The sequence below is a fragment of the Eschscholzia californica genome, unplaced genomic scaffold (assembly GCF_041429995.1).
Source record: "Eschscholzia californica isolate CP2 unplaced genomic scaffold, dmEscCali1.0.p SCAF_2, whole genome shotgun sequence".
NCBI lineage: Eukaryota > Viridiplantae > Streptophyta > Magnoliopsida > Ranunculales > Papaveraceae > Eschscholzia > Eschscholzia californica.
In genome coordinates, this window is record NW_028238309.1 from 34638471 (window position 1) to 34646915 (window position 8445).

At 36.8% G+C, this 8445-nt stretch overlaps 1 long non-coding RNA gene across 2 annotated transcripts; it reads left to right on the forward strand.

Annotated features, from left to right (window-relative positions):
- The first annotated feature begins 1379 nt into the window (after positions 1–1379).
- LOC147557548 (uncharacterized) lies at positions 1380–4458 on the forward strand. 2 transcript variants are annotated; one of them, XR_015235287.1, is made up of 7 exons: positions 1380–1686; positions 1895–1972; positions 2108–2327; positions 2895–2974; positions 3093–3281; positions 3569–3676; positions 4180–4458. It is a non-coding gene; the product is annotated as an uncharacterized LOC147557548 (long non-coding RNA). The 2 variants fall into 2 exon arrangements; XR_015235288.1 differs by lacking the exon at positions 1895–1972 and having other exon boundaries at positions 1382–1686.
- Positions 4459–8445: the final 3987 nt, after the last annotated feature.

Genomic DNA, 8445 nt, shown 5'->3' on the forward strand with positions numbered 1-8445 from the left:
TGGAATTTTCTCAACTAATTTGAGATATTCCTTTAGAGACACTTTCACTCGCTTTGAGAGTTCTCCTGCGAATGACATTCGCTTCTGTGCGGTGGGTTTACAAGATCATATCTTTAACCTTTCCTTTTTCCGAGGAGCCGCAGTTTGTTGCTCTTGGTCGAATTTAATCGTCTTGTACAAGTTTCATGATTGTTCTTCATGACCCTCCATGATTTTTCTCATGATCGAATTAAATCGACTTGTACTTTTCTCCCACTTATTCTTGTAATAATTAGTGTTATTCTCCCAGACTACTAGGTGTGCTAATTATTAGAAGAATACTATCATGAGCAACAAACACTTTGTTCTCTTGATTGCTTGTGGAAAAAGCCCAAATTTCTTCTAAAGAAATTGCGTCAGACTTTAGCTAATTTTGTAATGCTTTTACAAGCTTAGCTGTTAGACGGACTTTGGTAAGTGTGAAAACAATCGTTTATAGAATATGTCCCAAAATATTCGGAAGACTGGCTTAAACCCATCTTTGATCGAATTATGCATAACAATGTTCGATTACTCCCACTGAATCCACCATCCCTCAGATGTGTTCCATGGAGCGAGTTGGGAAACATTTTCTCAACTCCTTTGATGGTTATTTAGTATTTGACTCAAGTTTTTATCACTCCAATCTAATCGGATGACTTAAACTCTCTTGTCAAAATGATTCTTTTACTTCGATTTGTACTTTGTTTGAACCTTTCAAACATTCCGACTTATACTTTATGATTTGTACGTTTCCATACTTCATGAAGTTGTCAGAGTACGTATTTGAAGTTTCTCTCGTTAGCTTCTGCAAGTAAACTTATAGGTCTGCATAACACTGTATGAGTCCTAATAGATTACCAGTCTCTATGCCTTTTGAAAAGGGTGACTTTGTCAATTCAGTCCTCAAGACCTAATTGACAATGCTGAAGTTTAATGAGTTTGAATCTCTTGATTTTAGCCATTATCAATATTAACCTTCAATTAATTTTACCATTGGTTTAAAACATCATATGTTTCTAGAAGAACAAAATAATCACTATTAAGTTCTAAGCTAGATCAGTGTCTAAAAGAAGACTTTGATCCCTTTCAGCATCCCTAGCATTACTGCTTCTGCTCCCTCTTGGATCTTTACTTCTTTTAGTCAAGTATGTAATTCCCTTAAGCTCCCACTGAGCCGCTCATCTGGTCTTAAATACCTGATGAAGAAATTTTACACTACAAAAAAAAGGGTCAATAGGGACATACATTTTTGTGTATGTCCCTAATATATTAATAATAGGGACAATTTTATAACATTTGTCCCTCATAAAATTGTAATAGGGACAAATATATTGATTGTTGGGCAGTTGTTTATAGAAATAATGGGCAATGGCGCAAAATTGGAGCAAAAAAAAATAATGGCGCGCAAAACAAATACGTTTTGTCCTCTTTTCGTTTCCCCCTTATTTTTTTTCTCCCTCCTCTCTCCACACTGCACGATTTCCTTCTCCTTCTCATTTTAGGGCACGACTTTTCTTCTTCTTCTCGTCCTAGGGTTTGTTGCTCTTCTTCATCTTCGATCTCTCTCGCGTGTGCGTGGGTTTTGTCCTCTGCAATTTGTTCGTCTTCTTCTTCTAGGGTTTTTCTAGCGGTATCACAGATCGCTTGCATCTCCTGCACTACCAGGTTTGTTGTTCTTCTCCTCCTCCTCTTCTTCTTCTTCTTCAAATGAAACAATTAAGAGTTTATAACATAAAACCCTAATCCGGTTTTGCAGAAAATTATTTTAGTTTCAAAGTATATATTACTCCGATTATTACCAGATTTGTGTTCTTCTGTGACTGGAAATATATCTTAACCATGGGTGCATCTGATTATGTAATTGCCTACACAGTTGATTTCTTATGCAGTGAAAATTTTACTAGAGCCACGTTGCAGTTAATCAATCATCATCATCTTCTTCTTCGGTTATGTTTACCCTAGAACCCTTCCAAAATCCCTTCTTTGTAAAAACCCTAGATTTTCTTATTCAGTTGATTTTTTTTAACTTCAATGAACTAAAACAACTATTTTATCTCTCTCTCTCTCTGTCTGCCTCTCTATTCAGTTTTCAGATGAGTTATTGAAGACTCAATACGTGTAATGAGGAATTTGAGAAAAGAACTTCATTCTATCAGTAGGGAAACAGATGGTAAAGATGGTACCACAAATGTTGGATTGTATGTAATGGTGGATACTACATACGGAAGTTGTTGTGCGGATGAAGTTGGAGCTTTACAAGTTGATCCTGACTTCGTTATACATTGGGGTCACACTTGCTTAAGCCCGTAAGTATCTAAATTTCTTATTATTGAGGAGTTAGAGATAGAAAGCTTCGATTTTTAAGTACTTCTGAATTTTGAGATAGCTGAATTTAGGGCTAAAGGGTTTTCTTTATCATAAATTTAAAAGACAATAACCCATTAGGAAGCTTTTGTGTTTGAAGAATAATAGAGAGAAAAAGGTTGGATTGTTTTAACGTTTTTTTTCTTGGAGCTGAATTTATCTATTTTTCTTTGGTGAAGTTCTTCAGAAGAACCCATAAAAAAATTATGTAAATAGATGTATATTCCTATGTAGTTGGTCTCGGCCCTCCCCCGAGACGAGACTCCGCCGAGATTCCGAGTTAGGGTTTGGCCGAGTTTCTCGGCTATCTCGGCCGAGACCCGAGACAACACCTTCTAATTTATTTGTAAACTTGAAATCCGAATAGTATACTACTTATTTTATTGAACTACTAGTCATTATGGAAATTGAAGATGATGACTATATTACTACTAGGTATTAAACTTATTAGTTATTAGTTATTGAATACTTATCAAGTATGAACTTTGTTATTTACATGTTTGGCGAAGATGTGGGTTTTGGTGCGGTTTTCCAGTGCACAACAAGATTGGCTGATCGATTTGGTAGCAACACCCGTCTATACGAGCAGGTTATTTGTTACCTCATAAGCTTCCACTTTCAATACTAGTTCTCTTTGCCTTATTCTATAAGATGAAGCAAAGGACACCCCATAAGAAAATCTAAGACTATTACAATTTCTTATGCAGGGTTCGTTGAATTCGGCATTGGTCTGGCAGCAATTGTGCATATGAATTGAAAACCCAAGCTTCAATATCTTTTATGATTTATTGATTTGTGCCTTCATCTTATTTTATTTTTAACTTTTAAAGTTATAGGGGATTCGGGCTATTGCTGAAATTTAGTTTGCAGGTTATATATTTCCTTCTTTCGATCAGGTCTGTAACTCTGTATTTCTTTTATAGTTATCTCTCTCTGTAACTCTGTATTCCTTTTATAGTTCTCTCTCATAGCTACACAATTTTTTTATTTTATTTGATTAGACTGAGTAGGCGAATTATGCGGGTGTTTAATTGCTACCTTTATACCATCATTTTTTACCAGTTCATGTTTGGACCACTTTCTTGTTGGGAGAGATTTATGTTCCAGAGAATTTATTGAGACACATCATTTAGGAAAATTTATTTAGGTGAGGGCTTTAATCTTCTTCTGTTCTTATGTGCAGAACATCTACCTTGCCAGCTCTATTTAATTTTGGAAAAGCTCCTATTAGCATATTTGACTGTGTCAAGGCTTTATCAAATTACTTGTTGAAAGCAACAAGCCTGTCTTGGTACGTACCAATACTTCAGTTCCTTTACTTTTTCATTCTGGACTATTTAGATGTCCAAGGGTAGCTGCTATGTCGGAGTAGCCCAAGGGTGGCTGCTGCGACACAGAGTTGTTAGCCTCTCTCTGTGCGTCTTTTTGTCTTTGCTTACCGGTGTGCGACCAAAGCCTAAGACAGTATTCTGCCGCATAGGTTTTTATTTTACAAAAACATTATACTAACTTGACGTTATATTACGTTTAAGATTCCGTTAGAACAAATGGAAAACAGATGATTTTCTTTCTTTGAAGAAAATATAGTAGTATTTGAAATTATGTTCTGTTTTAGTGGACTACTTACAACTCAAGATTATTTCTTTTTGCATGTAAAAAAATTCAGTAAATTTAAGTATGGGTTTAATTATTATATGGAACTAGATTTGTAAGTTGACATGCTTTATTACTTGCATTATATTTTTTTGATTTTTTTTTAATATAAGACACGTACTGATAGTTGAGATATTGCAGATTGCCTATGATGTTACTGCGATGGAGAGTTTCAACCATGTCGAGCAGTGCTTCAAAGTGAGATCGATAGATATGAAATTGATAGTGTGCGCAAGTTTTTTTTGATAACAAATGCGATTTGGTCTGTCTGGCCGGTTTGGTTGCATACATCTTGGTTGTTATTTTGTTAATATTTGTTAAATACTCTAAATGTTTTGATTGACAATAGCTACAAATAGAATACATTATCTCTTTGTATGGACAAAATATGTTGATTATCGATGTTTGACCTCATTCCAAGTAGAAGCGTACAGATAATTTCCATTATAAATTAACATTCGAATCAAATTTTGTAATATTTTGAGGTTTATAAACTTTACCAAATGCGAGCCAGAAAAAATTTCCAGCAAATTTGTTGGGAGGACATTAATTTCCCAATTGGAGAGAATTTGACTCAAACTTTTAGGGACAGATTTCAATTGTCCCAAAAGCTAGCTGGAGAAAACTTAAGTCGAACTTTTAAGGACAGTTTATTACTGTCCCTAATAAGTGTTGCTATAGGGACAGATGCAAATCGTCCCAAATGGAGTATTGGGGGCAGAAGCTATCCGTCCCGACAGCTGTCCCAAGTACTATTTGGGACGCCACTTTCTGCGACAGACAAAAATCGTCCCCAATACTTTTTTAGGGACAGTTTTTCTGTTTTGGGGACGATTTTTTGCTGTCCCTAATGGCCCATTTTTTTGTAGTGTTACGATACTTGTTTTTAACTTTGTTAGCAAGGATACGGAACCGGAATTCATAATTCCATTCCTTTTGTCTTCCAGGTGCTAAAGGTAGTTTCCTTTTAAATGGTCTAGCCATTGTTTTAGAAACGTTCACAGTAATGAGGAATACTCTTGATCATGTACTCGGCAACTGCTTTTCTTTGATCAAATGTTTGTCTCACTTGACTGATCCTTTTGCCCTTTTGAATCTCAAGATCTCTTTCTTAGATTCTTTGTACCAAATCTCAAGAACCTTTCTTAGACTGGATATTCCCGTATGTTCTGCTCAGTTTGTTTGTAACAACCTGAGTGACTCATCTAAGGTCTTTATTAATCTTTGTTCAATCGATATTAAATTGGGTGATAGATGTATTCTGTTGTCTTCCCTTAGGATGACTTTCAGATTGCCTTAGAGGTCTCGTACCTCTCCATTTATGACTTCTGTAGGAATTTCTTCCTTAGTTTGTCTTAATGGTTATGCTAGCATTCATTACTCTTCCAAAGAGAATGTTATACGATTGCTTGCAAATGGCTTTTGACCTTCTCTTGTATGAGTCAACATTGGGATTGGGTATTCTAGTGACCTTCCTTTTGAATCTGAGAACTATTCTCGGATTCTTCCATTCTAGGAAGTGGATCAGCACCTCCCTTAGGTGTGATTCAATGTTGAAACCATTTTCATGTGTCATCTTAAAACTACATAAAGAATTGGCAAAGTTTTAAAACTCGTTATCGTTTTTGAAAAACATTAGTTTTCCCACATTATTCAATAAAAATCGTCCCCGATTGAATAAGTGATTCCAAGACCCCAGTTCTTCGGAGTAAAGCGGACGAAGGCCCTACCCTTTGACTCCGTCGTTCCAGGTGAGTGAACTACTTCACTGATCATACCTTATGACTCTTGGTTGATAGATTTCATTAATGAATGACTAATCTATCCTTTTGCCTCGAGTATCCAAGACTCTCTTTCTGATCTCGTTGAGTAGAACCATTTAGACGTGTAGGCCTCTTCTATAGACCTACCCGTATTGTCCCAAGGTAGAGGAAGTACTCTGCGAAGGCCGACCCACCTTCCACGAACAAGGGCGCAACGAGTGTCTTAATCTGGATAGGCGATTACTCAAGATTACTTTTGGGGACTTTTACGCTAGTCTGGCGTTTGGTATAGTGAACTATTTAGCCTAACTAACATCCACGACATAAAGCGTAAAGAAGTAAGTAAATGCGCGCGAGAAAATAAATCAAGCAGACATGGATCCTAGTATGGCCCCTAATGAAGGAGTTGAAGGAGATGTCCTTCGACCAAGATGGCAATGCGAACAATTTGTCGGATAGGACAATTGATGTGGAAGATCATCAAGTCCGATTGATTTAGGGATCGTAGAGTTGTAGCTAGAGACCAACTACGATCGTCGAATTACGAAGTAATTCGCGGCTAACTTCGATCGGATCCTACAACGGATTACACATAAGAGTGACAAATTGATCTAGGATATGACTAGTGGGAGTGAGATATAATCATGGGAGTGTCCCATAAACATATCTCATAGGCCTAAAAAGGAATTAGGCAAAGATAGCACAAAAAGGCCAAAAACAAGGTTTTTGGGCCTAGGCCGATTCGGGCACTTTTAGGGCTCGGATTGGGCTGATTTTTTGAGGGACATTTCCTTATGTTATGAACATTAAATCTGCCAATTTTGGCTGGGTTTGGACGTCATATCCTTAGGGAATTGAGAAAATACCAATAGTTGCTATTTTCGACTATTTCCCTAAATCTTATTCTAAAGGGTGTTTTAGGAAACCTAAAAGGAGGTGGATTCTTATTAGGGTTCTATATAAACACTCTTAGGGCAGAGAATAAGGTGTGGAATTTCTCTCTAAGCTTTCTTACTCTACCACATCAAGTAGAGAGGAGAAAGTGAGCTAATTCCCAAGCTATCTTCTAGTCAAGCAAGAAGAAGGTCTTCTTATTATCCAACCACCATTGATGTTCTAGCTATACAACAAGGTGGGAGATCAAATTGATTGCTCGTGTCCCAAGTAGAGGAGCTACACTTGAAGCTCTTGGTCTTCTTCAATCAATTCAACTAGTTCGAGGGAAAAGCGATTAAGGTAATCTACTATCTCCATTAGATTAAATACTAGTTTTGCATGTGATCCTGGGGATACTAGTGTAGACATTAGATGTCTTATTTCCGCTATAAACACTAATATAAGGGTGTAAATCCCTACAGTGGCGTCAGAGCCTCTTGCAATTAACTAGTTTTTGCTAAAAATCGAACTAGTCCATATTAGATATGATTGATAGTTTGATAAATTAAGTTTATAAAAGTATTTTAAAAGTGTTTTAAAATTATTTAAACTCACAATTTGATATTATTGAATGGGACTCAATGAATTTCAAATTGAGAATCAAATTGATGATTAAAAGTATTTTAAAAGTCTCAATTTGATTGAATTTCAAACTAATTCGACGATCGTAGTTGGTCTCTAGCTACAACTCTACGATCCCTAAATCAATCGGACTTGATGATCTTCCACATCAATTGTCCTATCCGACAAATTGTTCGCATTGCCATCTTGGTCGAAGGACATCTCCTTCAACTCCTTCAATATCTGTTATATCTCGATTAAATCTAGTTTGGTACTCTAAAACTAATTGGAGAGTCTCTTCAGGCATCTCCTCATAATAAGGCACATGAGTATAACTAGACGAAGACTCTCGCGGAACACGGATCATGGGACAATAGTCGGTCAAATGTTCTAAGCTCACACAAATAGCACAAACCGGGCTAATGGTCTCCATGGTCCTTTCTTCACTACCTTCATGTAGATACCTAGACTTGACTCTTTTAGTGGAGTCATCGAGTCGGGAATTGTCATCACTAAGTGAACTGTTCATATATGCTTGTCGATAGTCACGAAGACTTCGACTTGGTCGATCAATACTAATAGATCTACGGTCCTCATCAAATGACAGTTTCATACATGAAGGTGTGGTCATCCCAAATTCTTGTCGATTGTCTCGAAGACTCTTACGGGGTTGATTACCTTCATGCTCATAATCCCTAAAACCATGCTCATGACGAGTTTGACCGACTCCATACATCCGTCAATATTCACCCATGGTCATCCTAGGTCGGTCAGACTCAACTCACCTATTCCTATCACTAGTCGTAACATTCCTATATAAATTTGAGTAGTCCTGATGACTTGTAGATGGTCGACTAGTGTTGGAAAGGGTTCGCATAAGGTCATTCTCATCAAATCACCAACTTTCCATGATCTCACAATGTTCAAGGATACTAACACACAATCACAAAATGGGAGCTGACACTTAAAGAACTAAACAATCAGACACAAGTAAAAATGATGAGATAGAATGCGATACTATCGAGTGCTCCTCTCGTTTCGTTCGCCTTTCTTCTTAACTTCTCGAATCCTTCCTTTTCCTTCGCTTTTATGTCTCTTTTGGCTATTTTCTTAAAATTGGTACCTAAAAAGATAAAAAGATAAGAAA